The 8165-nt window shown below is 47.0% G+C and overlaps 1 protein-coding gene across 1 annotated transcript in view; it reads left to right on the top strand.

Annotated features, from left to right (window-relative positions):
• The first annotated feature begins 372 nt into the window (after positions 1-372).
• Positions 373-8165, top strand: part of ABHD2 (abhydrolase domain containing 2, acylglycerol lipase) — a 117755-nt gene continuing 109962 nt past the window's right edge. The window contains exon 1 of the mRNA XM_040257578.1: positions 373-507. The gene's annotated coding sequence lies outside the window, so the exon portion shown is untranslated. The remainder of the gene's footprint in view (positions 508-8165) is intronic.

The following is an 8165-nucleotide window of genomic DNA, read 5'->3' as shown; positions in this document are numbered from 1 at the left end:
GACTCTACCCCGCCCAGCAAGCCAGCTTGTGGTCACAATTGCGTCCCTTTTTGCACCCCGCCTCAATCAGCATCATACAAGACCCATCTTTTAGCCCTCCTCTCTTTTCCCTGCCCCCTCCGCGCTGGCTTTATCGTATAGTTCCTTGGCCCATGGGCTAAAGACGTCAAAAATAACCAATTGTCTTGGAGTTCTTAGCTAAGGGCTCCGCCTCCGCTCTGAGGAGCAGGTCCGCTGACCAATGGGCTGCCCTTCGAGTGCAATGAGAGCGCGGGGCTAGCAGAGCTGCCGCTGGGCTGCCCAATGAACAGGCGGGTTTCCGCGGTTAGGGGCGTGGCAGAAGCGGTCGTCAGGGGCGTGGCGGCAGTTGCTTGGGCGGGGCCGGTAGCGGCGGGAGCTGCACTGGCCAGGGGTTCCGGCTGCATTTCCATGACCGCCGGCGGCCGCCGCGGAGCTGCGGGAGCGCGACCGGGGGCGAGCTGGGCTGCTGTAGTCAACCAAGCGCAGGTAAAGCTACGGCCGAGCGAGCTCCGCTTTGCCGCGATCGAGCTCGCGATCAGTTGGGTCAAACCTCTGAGCCTCGAGATCCCTTGTCCTGGCTCGGCCCATCGCGCAGCTGCCTGAGAACCCCGGATCCTCAGAGAGCCTGTTACCTGGCGCTGCGGGGGTCCCCAGGGCCGGCGGGGAGGGAGGCAGCCTGGATCACATAGGGTGGGATACGCCTTCCTGAAAGCCCTTTGTCCCTTGAAGCTTCAGATACCGAGGTTGAGGACATCCCCGACTGCGGCCTCCCTACCGGCCACTGGTCCATCAGTGCGCACTTGGGGGAGTCTGGCGAGGGGGCTCTGCCAGGCTTTGTGATGGAGATCTGGCATCCGCATCTGTAAGGAGAGGGTCGAGGAATCTGATTACAGCCCCGAATATACAAAGGGTCTCTGCGTTTGGGGGCTCCAGGGGCACACTCCTGACTGATGGATTCAAGTTGTAAGGAGGCAGCTTTTGACCCACTTGGAGGCGCACTTACTGAGCTGGGCTCCTTGCCAGGCACTGTTCTAGGCGCTTCGTGGTCTTTCCCCACAGTGAGAGCTGTCCAGCAGCACAGGCCCTGCTAGGCAGGGCAGCCGGCATCTCGACCTTGGAAGTGACCAGGCAGAGGCCAAGTGACAGCCATCTGCCAGGGATGCTTAGACAGGACTCGCAAGGGAGGACTGTGCCACCGACCTGTAAAGGCCCTTCATGCATAGATGCACTCTGACTTTGAAGGCCTACCTCCAGAAGAATACTGCTGGGGGCTCACTAGTTTGAAAGAGAATGTTGAATTCATTCCTAATGAACTGGTGGTCTCACTCTCAAGAGTGGATGTTAGCAAAGAGAACAGACCATAGCCAGAAGATAAGGTTTATTTAGACATCACGAAACTCCTTCCTTTGAACCCTCTTAATCTTCCTGATTCTTCTCTGGTCGCTTCACCTCCAGTGTGTCAGTTTCACCTGCATTCCAGTAATTGGATCCAAAGGCAGGCTCCAAGATCAGACTCCTGAGAGATGCCTGGGGGTGGGAGGGACTGTAGATTTAGTAGTTAATGTGACCTGGCCCAGAGCTTTTTGAGGGCCATTTCACTGCAACCACACAAAGCAGAGTCCAGAAGAGAAACCATACAGCCTCCCTTTCACTACCCTCTTTCATTTGCCTGAATGGAGAGGACATAATAATCTTCTGAAGGTCAGGAGACAGAGGAGGAACCTTAATAGCAAGTGTGCTGCCTGTTTTAGGGTGAATTCGCCTTTGACCAACCCAGTCAGAAAGCAGACCAGTCCATACACTGCTGATTGTCAGCGTGGACTTGTGGAATTTTAGAGCTGAAGACACCTTAGGTAGAGCTCATTTAATCAGCCTTCCCAATGCACAGGTGAGGGAATGAAAGCTTCGGGAGGTCTCAGGACTGACTGGTCATCACAGAACCATGACTAAAGGTTGATCTGTTGACCCTGGGTCTAGCAAGTGCATGACTTGTATTTCACTCCTAGCTACTTTTCTCATTCTTCTGAGTTGAAATTCTAGGGGTGGGTTGCAGAGACGTTAAGGGCACAGATTTTGAGGCCAGGGTGCCTGGATTGGAACCCTAGCCTTGCTTTTTACTGGCTATCACCTTGGGCAAGTCACTTAACGTCTCTGTGCCCCTGTTTGTTGTTCTCACGACTCTTTGTGACCCCACGAACCGTAGCATGCCAGGCTCCTCTGTCCACGGAATTTTCCAGGCAAGGATACTGGAGTGGGTTGTTGCCATTTCCTTTTCCAGGGGATTTTCTCAACCTAGGGATCGAACCCACATCTCCTGCATTGGCAGGTGATCCACCAGGGAAGCCCGTGCCTCTGCTTGTTCACCTCTGAAACAAGAAAAATGATGGTACTTAGATTAGAGGTTGTTTTGAGGTTTTGATATCAGAAGCAGTTAGAGCAGTGCCTGGCACACAATAAGCATTATGGATTTGCTAAATATGGTCTTCTATTGCCTTTTTAATTCTTATTTTCTTCGTACTTATCCCCCAGTATTTTCTATCAGGCACTGATTTTTTCCTCTGCCTCCACTCACCCACTTCATTAAACATATTCCAGATTTCATTGTACCACAGATGTCTGTGGGGTTTTCCAAGTCACATCACATTTTATTTCTTATTTATTGCTTATTTTTCTGTCTTTTATTGAATCAGGTAATTCATTGTCTCTGTTAGTCCTCTCCTTGTAATTAATTATACTCTTTTTCAGACTCCAAATCTCGTTCTCATTAAAAGAGGGAGAAAAACCCCCCAAAGTGATAAACAAAGTCCCTGATGATATCAGTCTCCACGGCATTCTTCCAAATATCTCTCCCCTCTGCTCGGCCCTTCGTCCCAGTTGTCAGTGTGATGCAGCGTGATTATAAATGGGTGAACATTTTTAGATTAAGATTTCATGAGCCACTGTATTAAGTGCTTTTCGGAAGTTCAGGGATCGTGTGTCAAATGCATTTAAGTAAGTTACTTAGTCATGGGAGCAGGGAGAACACCAGCAGCGCCTGCCTGCCTTCCCTGGCAGAAGCACAAGTGTATGACTGATTCTTGCTGGTAATCTAGCTCTTTCACTAATTTCACTGCGTTTTCCCTGTTCTTTTCTTGAGCTTGAAATAAACCAGATGGCACGTGCAGTAGAATGGTTCTTTTCCTCTTGTGTTAGTTAGGGAAATCCCCTTTCTTTCTCTTTGCTTTCACCTTTACTTCCTTTATCAGCTTCACAGGTCTGATAAATATCTACTCTCAATCTGCCAGCCAGTTCCATTTTCATCGGAAGATAACCTGTCATCTTTATTTCTTGCAGGAATCTGGTCACTTTTGGTTTTTCCCTTCTCTGTTTTTACATGTTTTCTAGAATGCACCAAAGATGATCATTGTTCATTGATTGGCACCTTCCTTACAGTTGATTCTGAGTTTGGGTTTTTGTTTGAGTTATTTTGTTTAGGACATTCTAGACCTCAGCCATCTTAGAATAATTATTGTAATTTCTTTGTGTATTAATATAGGCCCTTTTCTCTCTTGCTTTCTTTTCTCGTAACATCTGGGTGAAAGGGCTTCTCATTTGCTGTTGTTTCTTGTGTGTATGTGTGTCTGAGTTTCTGGGTCATGTCCAACTCTGAGACCCCATGGGCTGTGACCCTCCAGTCTCCTCTGCCCATGGATTTTCCAGGCAAGAATACTGGAGAGGGTTGCCATTCCCTTCTTCCATTTCCGCTTTTTTCCTGGGAATCTCTGGCAGGGACCATGGAGAGTATAGTGGTTCCCCACCATCCTTGTCCCAAGCTCCTGTCCACACCTCAAAATAATTTTTTGGTCCTAGGGAAGATTGTGGTGAAGTCTGTCTTATTCTTTGCCTGAAACCTGGCTCTTTGAAAAGCCCTAGGAGAGAGAGCCTTCTAATACAATGGAATTCGTGTGGCAGAATTTCTGCTACAACCTTCTGCTTACAACAGTCAGATTTTTTTTTTTTTTTTTGGCAGTGTGGGTTTTGAGTACTTTTTGACCAATTCAGGAGTATAGATGACTGGGGCAAGGGGTGTTTCAGCCTTCCTGTATCATCTTGGGCTGTACTGTCCCTAGAAACAGCACAGGGAGTTCAGGCCACCTATTCTTGTGCTCCGGCATGAGGATTTCATAGCGGCTCTGCATGTTCTTACCTTTTTGGCTGGTGCTTGACGTTTTTTAACCCACAAGCTGCTATTTCTGTACTGATACCCTGCAGGTGCTGACATCTCCCTTCAGGATCATTTTTCCTATCTGCACGTTTGTTTTTGTGGTCTTGGTTCCAAGGCATCATGTTTTTGGATTATACATTTTCTATTTATAAAAGGGCTGGTGTGGACAGGCCACCAGACCTATTGTTACCCATGAGGCTGGCACACTGGACCCAGCTGGGTGCAGAGCATGTGACCCAGGGACCTGTTTTCTGATCTGTTGCAGTAGTTAAGTAACAGCCAGGTAAAGAGCTTATTAAAGAATTAGAACTGATACCCTTGGGTTTGCCTGGTTTCTGATTTTCTTTTGTTTTCTTTTAAGCGGAGGTTCATTAAATTCAACAAACTGAGCATCTGGTGTGTGCCGGGAAGACAGCTGTCCAGATTAACAAGGGTGTTTGGTTTTGCTGCAGAAAGACTATTCTGGTGTTTTTTATTATCATTATTTTAGATTTTTCAGTGTTTTTAATGCAAAAAAAAAATTTAGTAGGTAACGCATCTACGTGATGAAATAGAACATTCGAAAGGCACAAACGTGAGGCAGGAACTACATCTCTGTCCGTCCCTGACTGCCACCACCTGGTTTTATCCCTTAGAGGCACCACTGTTACTGGTTTTTTCATCCTCCAGAGGTGTTCCGGGCACAGCCAAGGTATTTTATAACATCTATTAGCAAATCCATTATGATTATCTTTCCCTTTTACACAAATGGTAGCAGACGATACATGCTATTTGGAACCCTGCCTTTTTCCACTTAATGTTTCTTTGCAGTATGGGAAGAGCTTCAGTATCCTTCACAAAGGTGATCTATTTTAAATATTCGATTCTGTTTCCAAGGCTGCTAAGAACCAGTCTTATTTAGGCAACAGCTTCACATGGAGATCCTAAGGCATTTCTGTGGATGTTTGAGGGCAAATATTTTTCTCCTCTATGTCCTATAGCTCTCAGCCTTAGAGGAGGCTAGGTGAGGGGGAGGGCCTCTCCTGAAGGTCCTCCTATGAAGGGAGAGTGGGGAACACTGAAAAATGAGCATTGGGCCTTAGGCCCTTGGCCTGCCCTCTGGGCAGAAGGTGCTGGAATGACCTGGGAAAGCTTGCTGGGCTTTCTCTGGTCTCCAGGGAAAGCTCTGGGCCTTCCTGATCGGCCTTTCGGCATCTCTACCACATCTAATCCGTCTCCTACACCCCAGCCCCGGCTCTGTGTTTGCCTTAGGCATCAGAAGGGGAACCCTCCCTTCTTGACACAACTTCCTGTCTGGTCAGCTTTGTTAAGCCCCGGCCCTTCCTTTCTCTCACCCCGGGAAAAACCAGCTCTCACACTGTGCCTCTGTGAAGCATCCTTCCCAAACAATATTTGGGAATATAATTTTTTTCTCTCCTCAGAAGTCTTTCCCATTCTCCATATCACTTCGTCATCTCCAAGGCCTCAGACTCACATGGCCTTGCTAGGCTCTTGATGATTACTCTAAAGAGAGTTTAGGGGGTCTTTGTGTTTGAATTTTCTCTGGCTGCAATTATGTTTTTATAACCACACTGATTTAAACATGGTCTTATGGTCCTCAGGGGCTTCCATCTTGCCTGCTGCTTTATTTTTCCCTTTTCTTTAAAATGTGCCTTAATCTTCATCTTGTTTTTATTTCCCTCCTAATCTAATTTAGAGTCACCTTGACCTTGCTTTGAATCTTCATAATGTCAGTCAGCCAGTCTAACGGAGAATCGTTGCATTCTGATTTTTGCTCCTTGCTAGGCGTCCACATTCTCAATCAGTTGTGCCATAGCTGCTGTGTGATGTAATATGAGAGGGGGTGATGTTATCAGTCAGCTTCTGGAGGTAGAATAGTTAGAAGCTTTGAAAAACCACCCCATTTCTGCATAGTCACGCTAGGCATGAATTTGTGTACCGTTTACTTAGTCATGTCAGTGACAGCAGTTAAAAAAAAATCAGGAAGTCCAACACAGGATTGCCAAATTTTGCTTTTCAAATAGGGAAATAAGAAAGCTCTGTACTCTTCCATCATCACCATCGTTTAAGAAAAGACATTTTAACACCAAAAATGGGGGAGGGTCCACCTCCCAGAATAAAGAGCAGCCTTCTAAACAGAACATATTTAGATTGATTAAAAAGGTGGAGGGCTTCCCTGGTGGCCTAGTGGATAAGAATCCGCCTGCCAGTGCAGCGGTGTGTGTTAGTTGCTCAGTTGTGTCCGATTCTTTGCGACCCCGTGAACTGTAGCCTACCAGGCTCCTCTGTCCATGGGATTCTCCCGGCGAGAATACTGAAGTGGGTTGCCATTTCCGCCTCCAGGGTATCTTCCCGACCTAGGGATAGAACCTGGGTCTCCTGCACTGCAGGCAGATTCTTTACCGTCTGAGCCACCAGGAAAGCCAGTACAGGGGACACTGGTCAATTGCTGGTCCCGGAAGATCCCAGATGTCGTGGGGCAGCTAAGCCCATGAGCCACAGAGAGAGAAGCCACCACAGTGAGAAGCCCAGGCTCCCATCGAGAGTAGTCTGCGCACAGCAGCAAAGACCCAGTGCAGCCAAAAGTTTAAATACATAAATAATTGTTTGAAACAGTTTTGCTAATGGAAATTGAATCATGGCATTTGAGAGGGTCTGAAGTAGAGGATTCTATTCAAGGAAGGTTCCACTTTTTCAGTTTCCTTAAACAGTACCAGCTTTTCTTCTGCTGGGAAACAAGGCCATTCGCTTAAGCTAACCTAGCTGTGGCATCATTTAGTGCAGTTTTGTGCCCAGTTCCTTTTAGGGGATACAGACCACACAGTGTCAATATGCGATGGTGCCGTCAGAGTGACGCGAGCTGACTCATGGGAGTCAGGGTACATTCATGCCTTACATATGTTCTCTGGTAGTTCACTGCTTAGGGCTCTGTGCTCCCACTGCCAAGGGCCTGGGTTCAATCCCTGGTTGGAGAACTAAGATCCTGCAAGCTGTGGCCCCCCCCAAAAAAAAAAATCCACAGTAATAAAGTACCATGTTGTAGTTCTTAAGGATGAGGCGTGGGGGAAGCCAGGGTGGGACCTCCATAGCTTGGAATGAGGCCCTTTGATGTGATGTCTTTCGAAGCATATGTTTACACATATTAAATTCTTGATGTAATATGTCAGGGGGTGGCTCATATTGTTTCTGAGATGCAATGTGACTTTTTATTTGAGTCCCCATGGCACCCTCTGCTCTCCTCCAGCAGTCAGTACCATGGCATTCCTTCTGGGTTACAGATATTTCCCAATCCAAGACCAAGGATATGCCCTTGATTTTCTTTGAGTTCTCCTTAAATTAAGAACAGACTTATAGAGTTCATGTTAATGATAATTGGCAATATTTTAAAGGTATGCCTAGATCACTGGGATGATCATATTATATATTAGGGTCCAGCCAGGCCACCTCAGTGCCTCTTATTATTTTCTTTTAATTTTTTAAAATTCCTATTTTTATTTATTTATTTGGCTGCACCAGGTCTTAACTGGACTCTTAACACTGGACCTGGAGAAGGAAATGGCAACCCACCCTAGTATTCTTGCCTGGAGAATCCCATGGGCAGAGGAGCCTGGCAGGCTACAGTCCATGGGGCCACAAGAGTCGGACACGACTTAGCAACTAAACAACCAAACAACCAAAATCAACCACTGGACCACCGGGGAGGTCCCTCAGTGCCATTTGCGTGTAAATTTCTGATAAGTTAGAGCCAGGTTAACCAACTGTGAGGAAAACACAGAGACAAACTTAGTGGAGAAAAGATAGCGTCAGGTGAAGCCAAGTGTGCAAATGAAGGTGGACACAGGGGCTCCAGCAGAGGAAAGTAGTGTAGTCAAGTGCAGTCAATTTGAATTATACTCTTTGGGTAATTTTATTTGTATTTATTTGTACCTTCAATTTAGTC

Source organism: Oryx dammah, unplaced genomic scaffold (assembly GCF_014754425.2).
Source record: "Oryx dammah isolate SB20612 unplaced genomic scaffold, SCBI_Odam_1.1 HiC_scaffold_16, whole genome shotgun sequence".
In the NCBI taxonomy this organism is placed as follows: Eukaryota; Metazoa; Chordata; class Mammalia; order Artiodactyla; family Bovidae; genus Oryx; species Oryx dammah.
Note: the sequence above shows the minus strand (reverse complement) of the source record. Positions and strands in the feature narration are given on the sequence as shown.